The following is a 13,892-nucleotide window of genomic DNA, read 5'->3' on the forward strand; positions in this document are numbered from 1 at the left end:
CTATCAACCCTGTCAATAAAGAAAGAAAATAAAGAAAGAGAACAGAGAAATTGAAGAACCAAAGAAATTAAATATCTAAACTTTTAGAAACTGATAACCTATCATTAACACCCGCATTCGCAGCGGCGATAGCACCCCCTGATCTAAGACTATGGAGGCTGAGGAAATTAGTGGAATAACCTAATTGAGAAAAGCATGCAAAACTACTTCCCGACATGACGTATTTTCAAAATATCTTAGCGTAAGCACGGCTGACGTATACGAAAAAGGTTTTTTTCTACCACTGACTGGATGTCAATTTAACAAGCAATTACATCCCAATTTCCATGTAAGTAAGAAATTTATTTCTTCTCTTTTACATTATTTGGGTTTTTACAAATAAATGGTACATGTCTTCCATACAATTTCTTTGGTCCCGCCTACTTTTCATATCGCAACAAGACAGTCTGCCCGTGAGTCAATTTTGCATCTGTCGCGAATTTATGGTTTTTTGAGTCTCACGTCACAACCCCGTTTGTCTAAACGTCGTATGTTATTCACCTCTATCTCACTTCCTTTCCCTTTCTTGACTCGGTACAAGGGGGTTGGGTAGAGGTCTAGCGCTGGACAAGAAACCCCATTGCTCGGTTGCGCTCTGCCTGTGAAGATTCGCAACCTTTCATAAGCCTCGGTACCGTGTCCTCTATGGCTTTTGCACTTCTCCCTCTTTCTTCCTTTCTCTCTTTTATCGAAGAACTGCAACTACAACAGAACCAAACTTGGACTATTATAACCAGGTTTTTTAAAAAATGGTTTGGGCACCCAATGTTTCTTTTAGGGTAGCACACAGATCGCGAAGAGGACTGTGCAGGGATCTGTCCGACCCTGCCCTTTAGCGAGGACTGGGTGGCCATTAGCTCAGTGGCCTAGTACCCATTAGAGCCCCTCCCCAGGGTTACCTTTGGACTTTATACATTTTAAATTATTCTAAATTAAGTAATTTTCTACCAGTCACTTTTCGTGGTTTTCATGTATTTCCATTCAAATAGCTTTTTCATCTGGTTTCATTATTACATCAATCTTGTTTCAAGAAAGAACTTTCTTTTGCAAAAATCATATCTCCTCTATTTTGTACTTAGTTTCAATAACTGTAATTCATCGTCATCAAATTTATGTGACACCGAAAGGCTAAGTTATTCCTTATAACACTTTAATTATCACATCTGGATTCAGAATTTCCCTATGATGGACCTTCAACATCTATCCAAAAAAGGCATTGTAAAAAAAAGACGTGAATTATATCACCTACTGAACGGAGATGTTTTCTACCCAAGTAAGAATTGGCCCAAAGATACATTATCTATATTCTGGAAGAAACCCATTGGAGACCTAGACATATGCAAGCTCATGTTGTTTTTCATCGGAAATGGTTGCTCACCTCATGTTATATCAGAATGGATTCTCTCCTCTCTATATTGGGCTGAACCAGCTAAATGGGACAAGCGCAAACACCAGATTGACTTCATCTACAGCAACATTGATACCAAGAGACACATATGGTTTTATTATGACATCCACTGTAATGACTGGCTATACCTAAATGGACTAAAACGATCCAAAAATCAAGAAATCTCCTTACAATTCCTCAATTCAACTAGCACCTAATCAACATTTCCATTAAATAATTTCTTGTTCGACTTATTTCAAGAACACCTTTTTTCAAATTTTGAATTAAATCTCGAATTTTAATAATTTATTCATATCATAATTTGCATTTCAATAATTATTGCTAGTTTTACTTGTCTCTCCCAAAATCCGTCATTAACTAAAAAGGATTTTTCAAAGAATGCTTTCACTAAGTTTGAGCGCTATGATTTATCTCATTGTTGGGTTTAAAAAACGAATAAGTTTGCCATAATTCTACGTATACCAGAACTTTTGTATTAGAAAGTATTTGTCCATATTTTTTACTATTATTTGATAAATTTCAAGAACGAATGATTCATAGTCGGGTAAAACTGCTTTCATCCCTCATTTTAGTTTTGGTTATTTTTCTGTCTCCAGTTAAATTTTCTTTGTTTTTACTATTCACTTTTTATAGTTATCTTTAATTTTCATTCAATTTTCCCTATTTATTTTATTTTATTTAAGCTTTGTCTTAGAAAGTTCCTCCCTTTTAATACACTCTTGTAGTTTTGGTGGTTTTTGAAATTAAAAGTTTAATTTCACACAGAGTTTGTATCTCTCGTTAACCTTATTGTGGGGTTGAGAGTTTGCTTTGTAAACATCTCCCCCTCATTTTACAGACTAACCAAAACTTTTTCCCAACTCACCATCCACACACACATAATTCCCCCCAAAAATACCTGCTGACTAGTGAATGTTCTAGTTAGCGGAGAGGAACCCCTTCTTGTAAGGCGGATTCTACTAAAAACACCATTAGGAAAGCCACAAAGGTTGCTAGTGAAACTGCTGCTATTATTATTAAATAACAAACCCACAGTGTATCTACAGCAAGGATGCAAGTTTATGGTTCTAGTTTAACGCTTTGCTTGGCAGTGGTGTTCACACTTTACATCACAATGCACACTGATACATTGTTACCATTTTATTTCATTAATTACTGACTATAAATTAATTCAAGAAAACCTTCCTTTTCTCTCCCCATTCTCTCATGATTAAGTTCATTTGCTTAATTTTATTTATTTCCTATTTTTTCACCCCCAAAATTCAATTTTCATACTTGATTCCAAGAGTTTTCATATTTATTAGCAAACTGAATTAAATAGGACACTTTAACGTCTCCCAACTCTACAGAACGAGTAATGTCATCATCATCATCTACTATAAATTGCTGTACTTCAATGATGAACACTGATACCAGCAGGCGACCTAAATCCAAAGAATCCGGCCAGCAGAAAAGGAAAAAGAAAAAAACCAGCGTTACAGACGCAAACAACAATGTAAAATCAACGTCACAAACTAAACACCGCCCAACCATCCGGCCACCCTGCTATCTGTACCATGCACCGCTGGACCTGAAAAACTTCAAAAACAAAAACATTTTCTGTGAGGCAAAAACGGCAACTTTTCAAAGGACACTCCATTTGTACTAAAATTGAACAAAAGAAAGCTGCTATCTTCAACCTTCAGTCCACAACTACAACAATTAGGTCAAAAGACCACAAAGGCAATCTCTCTACTACCACTGTCACTTCCTCCACCACTTCATCATCGGAATCCTACAATGCAATCAAATCTCTTGAGAATGTAATTCAATATCTACATCGACAGCTCAATCAAATTAAGAAGCCAGAACGAATTTTTTTCAGCAACAAATTAAGCATATCTTGCAGGTTAGCCACAATCGAGGATCTTATATCAGACAACGCATTAGCAAGATTCCCTCTCACCTAAATTCCTTCATCCGACACCTCCACCTCCTCCTTCTTCTCAACCTACAAGCCGATCAATCCAGACACATCCAGCTACTCTACCAATAAAGTCCACAAGTTTTCTAACCAAGATCTTCCAGAACAATTTCTCACCCTTCTCAATAAAGGAACCAATTTCATACCAACTACAGATCCTTGTAATGTTCACACTCTCAAACGCACTATCAACGAGGAAGTCAACTCCGCCGTATGTCAGTCAATTAAAACCACAAGCTCTACCACTACCCTAAAGACCAAGTCATCTAAATCGAACCACAGATACAGGCCCTACAGCAAGCAATCTCCAACTAAATTACTTATTGAAGAACAATGTCAGCCGAACTTTATTTTTCACTTCATAGACTTTGTTTTATCTACCACTCATTATTCTAAAGAAGATTTCCAATCCGCCAACTAACGCTCCCCTCTCCTTACCCAACACCCCAGCATTGCATACACATTCACAATTTCTCATCCCACAATGACATCATATTAACTAAGACCGACAAAAACATGGGATGGGCGCTTGTCCCCATCTCTTGGTTTAATGACGAATACGCACGACACTTCAAAGACACCACCACCTACCGGCGCATTGACAACTTCAACCTTTCCACTACTATCTCCAACTTCAACAAACTGTTAACCAAACTCAAACGACGTTTCAACAGGTTATACAGGGCATCCACTAATATGCATCTCCTCACCACATCCGCCTTCACCAAATTCCAGTTGCCATACATGAAACTACTCCCTAAAGTATGGTTTATCAACGGAGTTGATAATGTAAATTGACCACCGTACAGAGATTCTAAAAGCTTTTAGAATCTCTGTATGGTGGTCAATTTACATTATCAATTCCGTTGATAAACCAAATTTTGTATACTACTTCCCACCGACGCAGCACCACAGTTTCTTTAGAAACTACCCCTTCATTTACTCCCTAAAGTACACAAGCTCAAGGACCTAGCTTCTGCCACCGCCCTCCCCATCTCACGGGTTGCCCAATCATCACCGCTCACAGTTGGATCACATCTAATCCCTCTCGACTCTTAGGACAGGAACTCAACAAACTCAAGGAGTAGGAGTCGAGATGGGCAGTTTTCACAGCCAGCAAATCGCCGACTTGGTACTGCTCATGAGTGAACTTGCTTTTTTTCCCAACAATGACAGAACTGGACTTTTTATTTTTTCGCAGGTACATAGATGACGGGTTCATGCTCACAGACACTGCATCACTCGGCAAGCTCATCACCTCGCTCTCATCCGCTTACCCTACACAAATCCCCATCACTGTCACCTCTAATTGTCATTCAACTCATTACCTCCACCTAACTATCTCCCTCAACTACTACACCAAGGCGCATCGCAAAATTCACTACTAAATTTATCAGAAGCCACACCACAAGTACATGTAACTTTATTTTTCGTCTACCCACCCACATCATGTTTTCACTGGCATCATTAAAACAGAAACTACACGATACAGCAGACTTTCTGCCACTATTAATGAGTAGAAATTTTAATTTCACACAGTTTGTTTCTTTCGTTAACCATAACTTTTGTCTATGATTTTTCCTCAACTCACCATCCACACACACATAATTCCCCCAAAAAAGACCTGCTGACTAGTGAATGTTCTAGTTAGTGGAGAGGAACCCCTTCTTGTAAGGCGGATGCTAATAAAAACACCATTAGGAAAGCCACAAAGGTTGCTAGTGAAACTGCTGCTATTACTATAAAATAACAAACCCACAGTGTATCTATAGCAGGGATACAATTTTATGGTTCTAGTTTAACGCTTTGCTTGGCAGTGGTGTTTACACTTTACATCACAATGCACACTGATGCATTGTCACCATTTTATCTCATTAATTATTGACTATAAATTAACTCAAAAACAACCTTCCTTTTTACTCCCCATTCTCTCATGATTCAGTTCATTTGTTTAATTTTATTTATTTCCTATTTTTCTCCCCGAAATTCAATTTTCGTACTTGATTCCAAGATTATTATTTATCAGCAAACTGAATTAAATAGGACACTTTAACGTCTCCCAACTCTACAGAACGAGTAATGTCATCATCATCATCTACTATAAATTGCTGTACTTCAATGATGAACACTGATACCAGCAGGCGACCTAAATCCAAAGAATCCGGCCAGCAGAAAAGGAAAAAGAAAAAAACCAGCATTAAAGACGCAAACAACAATGTAAAATCAACGTCACAAACTAAACACCGCCCAACCATCCGGCCACCCTGCTATCTGTACTACGCACCGCTGGACCTGGAAATCTTCAAAAACAAAAACATTTTCTGTGAGGCAAAAACAGCAACTTTTCAAAGGACACTCAATTTGTACTAAAATTGAACAAAAGATAGCTGCTATCTTCAACCTTCAGTCCACAACTACAACAATTAGGTCAAAAGACCACAAAGACAATCTCTCTACTACCACTGTCACATCCTCCACCACTTCATCATCGGAATCCTACAAATGCAATCAAATCTCTTGAGAATGTAATTCAATATCTACATCGTCAGCTCAATTAAATTAAGAAGCCACAACGATTTTTTTATCAGCAACGAATTAAGCATATCATGAAGGTTAGCCAGAATCGAGGATCTTATATCAGACGACGCATTAGCAAGATTCCCTCTCACCTAAATTCCTTCATCCGACACCTCCAGCAGCGCATTCAGCTCATTACACAGATCACTGCTCTTCTTCTCAATGTAGAAGCCGATAAATCCAGACACATCCAGCTACAACAAGAAAGACAACGCTTAACCTCCACCAATAAAGTCCACAACTTTTCTAACCAAGATCTTCCAGAAGAATTTGTCACCCTTTTCAATAAAGGAACCAATTTCATACCAACTACAGATCCTTGTAATGTTCACACTCTCAAACGCACTATCAACGAGGAAGTCAACTCCCCCCTATGTCAGTCAATTAAAACCACAAGCTCTACCACTACCCTAAAGACCAAGTCATCTAAATCAAACCACAGATACAGGCCCTACAGCAAGCAATCTCCAACTAAATTACTTATTGAACAACAATGTCAGCCGAACTTTAATTTTCACTTCATAGACTATGTTTTAAATACCATTCATTATTCTAAAGAAGATTTTCAATTCGCCAATTTACGCTCCCTTCTCCATACCCAACACCCCAGCATTGCATACACACATTCGCAATTTTTCATCCCACAACAACATCATATAAACTAAGACTGACAAAAACATGGGATGGGCGCTTGTCCCCATCTCTTGGTTTAATGACGAGTATGCACAACACTTCAAAGACACCACCACCTACTGGCGCATTGATAACTTCAACCTTTCCACTACTATCTCCAACTCCAACAAACTGTTAACCAAACTCAAAAGACGTTTCAACAGGTTATACAGGGCATCCACTAATACGCATCTCCTCACCACATCCGCCTTCACAAAATTCGAGTTGCCACACATGAAACTCCTCCCTAAAGTACACAAGCTCAAGGACCTAGCTTCTGCCACCGCCCTCCCCCATCTCACGGGTTGCCCAATCATCACCGCTCACAGTTGTATCACATGTAATCCCTCTCGACTCTTAGGACAGGAACTCAACAAACTCAAGGAGTAGGAGTCGAGATGGGCAGTTTTCACAGCCAGCAAATCGCCGACTTGGTACTGCTCATGAGTGAACTTGCTTTTTTTCCCAACAATGACAGAACTAGACTTTTTTTTTTTCGCAGATACATAGATGACGGGTTCATGCTCACAGACACTGCATCACTCGGCAAGCTCATCACCTCGCTCTCACCCGCTTACCCTACACAAATCCCCATCACTGTCACTTCTAATTGTCATTCAACTCATTACCTCCACCTAACTATCTCCCTCAACTACTACACCAAGGCGAATCGCAAAATTCACTACTAAATTTATCAGAAGCCACACCACAAGTACATGTACCTTTATTTTTCGTCTACCCACCCACATCATGTTTTCACTGGCATCATTAAAACAGAAACTACACGATAAAGCACACTTTCTGCCACTATTAATGAGTAGAAATTTTAATTTCACAGAGTTTGTTTCTTTCGTTAACCATAACTTTTGTCTATGATTTTTCCTTAACTCACCATCTACACACACATAATTCCCCCAAAAAATACCTGCTGACTAGTGAATGTTCTAGTTAGTGGAGAGGAACCCCTTCTTGTAAGGCGGATGCTAATAAAAACACCATTAGGAAAGCCACAAAGGTTGCCAGTGAAACTGCTGCTATTATTATTAAATAACAAACCCACAGTGTATCTACAGCAGGGATACAACTTTATGGTTCTAGTTTAACGCTTTGCTTGGCAGTGGTGTTTACACTTTACATCAAAATGCACACTGATACATTGTTACCATTTTATTTCATTAACTACAGGCTATAAATTAATTCAAGAACAACCTTTCTTTTCTCTCCTCTTTTCTCATGATTCAGTTCATTTGTTTAATTTTATTTATTTCCTATTTTCTCTCCCCAAAATTCAGTGTTCAAACTTGATTCCAAGAGTTTTCATATTTATTAGCAAACTGAATTAAATAGGACACTTTAACGTCTCCCAACTCTACAGAACGAGTAATGTCATCATCATCTACTGTAAATTACTGTACTTCAATGATGAACACTGATATCAGCAGGCGACCAAAATCCAAAAAATCCGGCCAGCAGAAGAGGAAAAAGAAAAAAGACCAGCGTTAGAGATGCAAGCAACAATGTAAAATCAACGTCACAAACTAAACACCACCCAACCATCCGGCCACCCTGCTATCTGTACCACGCACCCCTGGACCTGGAAAACTTCAAAAACAAAAACATTTTCAGTGAGGCAAAAACAGCAACTTTTCAAAGGACACTCAATTTGTACTAAAATTGAACAAAAGATAGCTGCTATCTTCAACCTTCAGTCCACAACTACAACAATTAAGTCAAAAGACCACAAAGGCAATCTCTCTACTACCACTGTCACATCCTCCACCACTTCATCATCGGAATCCTACAAATGCAATCAAATCTCTTGAGAATGTAATTCAATATCTACATCGTCAGCTCAATCAAATTAAGAAGCCAGAACGAACTATTTATCAGCAACGAATTAAGCATATCATGCAGGTTAGCCACAATCGAGGATCTTATATCAGACGATGCATTAGCAAGATTCCCTCTCACCTAAATTCCTTCATCCGACACCTCCAGCAGCGCATTCAGCTCATTACACAGATCACTGCTCTTCTTCTCAATGTAGAAGCTGATAAATCCAGACACATCCAGCTACAACAAGAAAGACAACGCTTAACCTCCACCAATAAAGTCCACAACTTTTCTAACCAAGATCTTCCGGAAGAATTTGTCACCCTTCTCAATAAAGGAACCAATTTCATACCAACTACAGATCCTTGTAATGTTCACACTCTCAAACGCACTATCAACGAGGATGTCAACTCCCCCCTATGTCAGTCAATTAAAACCACAAGCTCTACCACTACCCTAAAGACCAAGTCATCTAAATCGAACCACAGATACAGGCCCTACAGCAAGCAATCTCCAACTAAATTACTTATTGAACAACACTGTCAGCCGAACTTTAATTTTCACTTCATAGACTATGTTTTAAATACCATTCATTATTCTAAAGAAGATTTTCAATTCGCCAATTTACGCTCCCTTCTCCATACCCAACACCTCAACACCACCCCAGCATTGCATACGCACATTCACAATGTCTCATCCCGTAATGACATCATATTAACAAAGACCGACAAAAACATGGGATGGGCACTTGTGCCCATCTCTTGGTTTATTGACGAATACGCACGACACTTCAAAGACACCACCACCTACCCGCGCATTGACAACTTCAACCTTTCCACTACTATCTCCAACTCCAACAAACTGTTAACCAAACTCAAACGACGTTTCAACAGGTTATACAGGGCATCCACTAATATGCATCTCCTTACCACATCCGCCTTCACCAAATTCTAGTTGCCATACATGAAACTACTCCCTAAAGTACACAAGCTCAAGGACCTAGCTTCTGCCACCGCCCTCCCCCATCTCACGGGTTGCCCAATCATCACCGCTCACAGTTGGATCACATCTAATCCCTCTCGACTCTTGGGACAGGAACTCAACAAACTCAAGGAGTAGGAGTCGCGATGGGCAGTTATCACAGCCGGCAAATCGCCGACTTGGTGCTGCTCATGGGTGAACTTGCTTTTTTTCCCAACCATGACAGAACTGGACTTTTTATTTTTCGCAGGTACATAGATGCGGAGTTCATGCTCACAGACACTGCATCACTCAACAAGCTCATCACCTCGCTCTCATCCGCTTACCCTACACAAATCCCCATCACTGTCACCTCTAATTGTCATTCAACTCATTACCTCCACCTAACTATCTCCCTCAACTACTACACCATGGCGCATCGCAAAATTCACTACCAAATTTATCAGAAGCCACACCACAAGTACATGTACCTTTATTTTTCGTCTAACCACCCACGTCATGTTTTCACTAGCACCATTAAAACAGAAACTATACGATACAGCAGACTTTCTGCCACTATTAATGAGTAGAAATTTTAATTTCACACAGAGTTTGTTTCTTTCATTAACTATAACTTTTGTCTATGATTTTTCCTCAACTGACCATCCACACACACATAATTCCCCCCAGAAATACCTGCTGACTAGTGAATGTTTTAGTTAGTGGAGAGGAACCCCTTCTTGTAAGCCGGATTCTAATAAAAACACCATTAGGAAAGCCACAAAGGTTGCTAGTGAAACTGCTGCTATTACTATAAAATAACAAACCCACAGTGTATCTATAGCAGGGATACAATTTTATGGTTCTAGTTTAACGCTTTGCTTGGCAGTGGTGTTTACACTTTACATCACAATGCACACTGATGCATTGTTACCATTTTATCTCATTAATTATTGACTATAAATTAACTCAAAAACAACCTTCTTTTTACTCCCCATTCTCTCATGATTCAGTTCATTTGTTTAATTTTATTTATTTCCTATTTTTCTCCCCGAAATTCAATTTTCGTACTTGATTCCAAGATTATTATTTATCAGCAAACTGAATTAAATAGGACACTTTAACGTCTCCCAACTCTACAGAACGAGTAATGTCATCATCATCATCTACTATAAATTGCTGTACTTCAATGATGAACACTGATACCAGCAGGCGACCTAAATCCAAAGAATCCGGCCAGCAGAAAAGGAAAAAGAAAAAAACCAGCATTAAAGATGCAAACAACAATGTAAAATCAACGTCACAAACTAAACACCGCCCAACCATCCGGCCACCCTGCTATCTGTACTACGCACCGCTGGACCTGGAAATCTTCAAAAACAAAAACATTTTCTGTGAGGCAAAAACAGCAACTTTTCAAAGGACACTCAATTTGTACTAAAATTGAACAAAAGATAGCTGCTATCTTCAACCTTCAGTCCACAACTACAACAATTAGGTCAAAAGACCACAAAGACAATCTCTCTACTACCACTGTCACATCCTCCACCACTTCATCATTGGAATCCTACAAATGCAATCAAATCTCTTGAGAATGTAATTCAATATCTACATCGTCAGCTCAATCAAATTAAGAAGCCAAAACGATTTTTTTATCAGCAACGAATTAAGCATATCATGAAGGTTAGCCACAATCGAGGATCTTATATCAGACGACGCATTAGCAAGATTCCCTCTCACCTAAATTCCTTCATCCGACACCACCAGCAGCGCATTCAGCTCATTACACAGATCACTGCTCTTCTTCTCAATGTAGAAGCCGATAAATCCAGACACATCCAGCTACAACAAGAAAGACAACGCTTAACCTCCACCAATAAAGTCCACAACTTTTCTAACCAAGATCTTCCAGAACAATTTCTCACCCTTCTCAATAAAGGAACCAATTTCATACCAACTACAGATCCTTGTAATGTTCACACTCTCAAACGCACTATCAACGAGGAAGTCAACTCCCCCCTATGTCAGTCAATTAAAGCCACAAGCTCTACCACTACCCTAAAGACCAAGTCATCTAAATCGAACCACAGATACAGGCCGTACAGCAAGCAATCTCCAACTAAATTAATTATTGAACAACAATGTCAGCCGAACTTTAATTTTCAATTCATAGACTATGTTTTAAATAACATTCATTATTATAAAGAAGATTTTCAATTCGCAAATTTACGCTCCCCTCTCCATACCCAAGACCTCAACACCACCCCAACATTGCATACACACATTCGCAATTTTTCATCCCACAACAACATCATATGAACTAAGACTGACAAAAACATGGGATGGGCGCTTGTCCCCATCTCTTGGTTTATTGACGAGTACGCACAACACTTGAAAGACACCACCACCTACCAGAGCATTGATAACTTCAACCTTTCCACTACTATCTCCAATTCCAACAAACTGTTAACCAAACTCAAAAGACGTTTCAACAGGTTATACAGGGCATCCACTAATACGCATCTCCTCACCACATCCGCCTTCACCAAATTCGAGTTGCCACACATGAAACTCCTCCCTAAAGTACACAAGCTCAAGGACCTAGCTTCTGCCACCGCCCTCCCCCATCTCATGGGTTGCCCAATCATCACCGCTCACAGTTGTATCACATGTAATCCCTCTCGACTCTTAGGACAGGAACTCAACAAACTCAAGGAGTAGGAGTCGAGATGGGCAGTTTTCACAGCCAGCAAATCGCCGACTTGGTACTGCTCATGAGTGAACTTGCTTTTTTTCCCAACAATGACAGAACTGGACTTTTTATTTTTCGCAGGTACATAGATGACGGGTTCATGCTCACAGACACTGCATCACTCGGCAAGCTCATCACCTCGCTCTCATCCGCTTACCCTACACAAATCCCCATCACTGTCACCTCTAATTGTCATTCAACTCATTACCTCCACCTAACTATCTCCCTCAACTACTACACCAAGGCGCATCGCAAAATTCACTACTAAATTTATCAGAAGCCACACCACAAGTACATGTACCTTTATTTTTCGTCTACCCACCCACATCATGTTTTCACTGGCATCATTAAAACAGAAACTACACGATACAGCAGACTTTCTGCCACTATTAATGAGTAGAAATTTTAATTTCACACAGTTTGTTCCTTTCGTTAACCATAACTTTTGTCTATGATTTTTCCTCAACTCACTTTCCACACACACATAATTCCCCCAAAAAAGACCTGCTGACTAGTGAATGTTCTAGTTAGTGGAGAGGAACCCCTTCTTGTAAGGCGGATGCTAATAAAAACACCATTAGGAAAGCCACAAAGGTTGCTAGTGAAACTGCTGCTATTATTATTAAATAACAAACCCAGAGTGTATCTACAGCAGGGATACAACTTTATGGTTCTAGTTTAACGCTTTGCTTGGCAGTGGTGTTTACACTTTACATCAAAATGCACACTGATACATTGTTACCATTTTATTTCATTAACTACAGACTATAAATTAATTCAAGAACAACCTTTCTTTTCTCTCCCCATTCTCTCATGATTCAGTTCATTTGTTTAATTTTATTTATTTCCTATTTTTTCTCCCCAAAATTCAGTTTTCAAACTTGATTCCAAGAGTTTTCATATTTATTAGTAAACTGAATTAAATAGGACACTTTAACGTCTCCCAACTCTACAGAACGAGTAATGTCATCATCATCTACTGTAAATTACTGTACTTCAATGATGAACACTGATACCAGCAGGCGACCAAAATCCAAAAAATCCGGCCAGCAGAAGAGGAAAAAGAAAAAAGACCAGCGTTAGAGATGCAAGCAACAATGTAAAATCAACGTCACAAACTAAACACCACCCAACCATCCGGCCACCCTGCTATCTGTACCACGCACCCCTGGACCTGGAAAACTTCAAAAACAAAAACATTTTCAGTGAGGCAAAAACAGCAACTTTTCAAAGGACACTCAATTTGTACTAAAATTGAACAAAAGATAGCTGCTATCTTCAACCTTCAGTCCACAACTACAACAATTAAGTCAAAAGACCACAAAGGCAATCTCTCTACTACCACTGTCACATCCTCCACCACTTCATCATCTGAATCCTACAAATTCAATCAAACGTCTAGAGAATGTAATTCAATATCTACATCGTCAACTCAATCAAACTAAGAAGCCAGAACGAACTATTTATCAGCAACGAATTAAGCATATCTTGCAGGTTAGCCACAATCGAGGATCTTATATCAGACAACGCATTAGCAAGATTCCCTCTCACCTAAATTCCTTCATCCGACACCTCCACCTCCTCCTTCTTCTCAACCTACAAGCCGATCAATCCAGACACATCCAGCTACAACAAGAAAGACAACGCTCAAACTCTACCAATAAAGTCCACAAGTTTTCTAACCAAGA

The 13,892-nt window shown here is 39.2% G+C and overlaps 1 long non-coding RNA gene across 1 annotated transcript in view; it reads right to left on the reverse strand.

The window, feature by feature from the left end:
• Nucleotides 1-384: 384 nt before the first annotated feature.
• The window catches only part of LOC138014459 (uncharacterized), a 51,603-nt gene continuing 38,095 nt past the window's right edge, over nt 385-13,892 (reverse strand). Inside the window, exons 2-3 of the long non-coding RNA XR_011125317.1 lie at nt 1,418-1,584; nt 385-741 (exon numbers count right to left, since the gene is read on the reverse strand). This is a non-coding gene — a long non-coding RNA (uncharacterized lncRNA). The remainder of the gene's footprint in view (nt 742-1,417; nt 1,585-13,892) is intronic.

Source organism: Montipora capricornis, chromosome 8 (assembly GCF_036669925.1).
Source record: "Montipora capricornis isolate CH-2021 chromosome 8, ASM3666992v2, whole genome shotgun sequence".
In the NCBI taxonomy this organism is placed as follows: Eukaryota; Metazoa; Cnidaria; class Anthozoa; order Scleractinia; family Acroporidae; genus Montipora; species Montipora capricornis.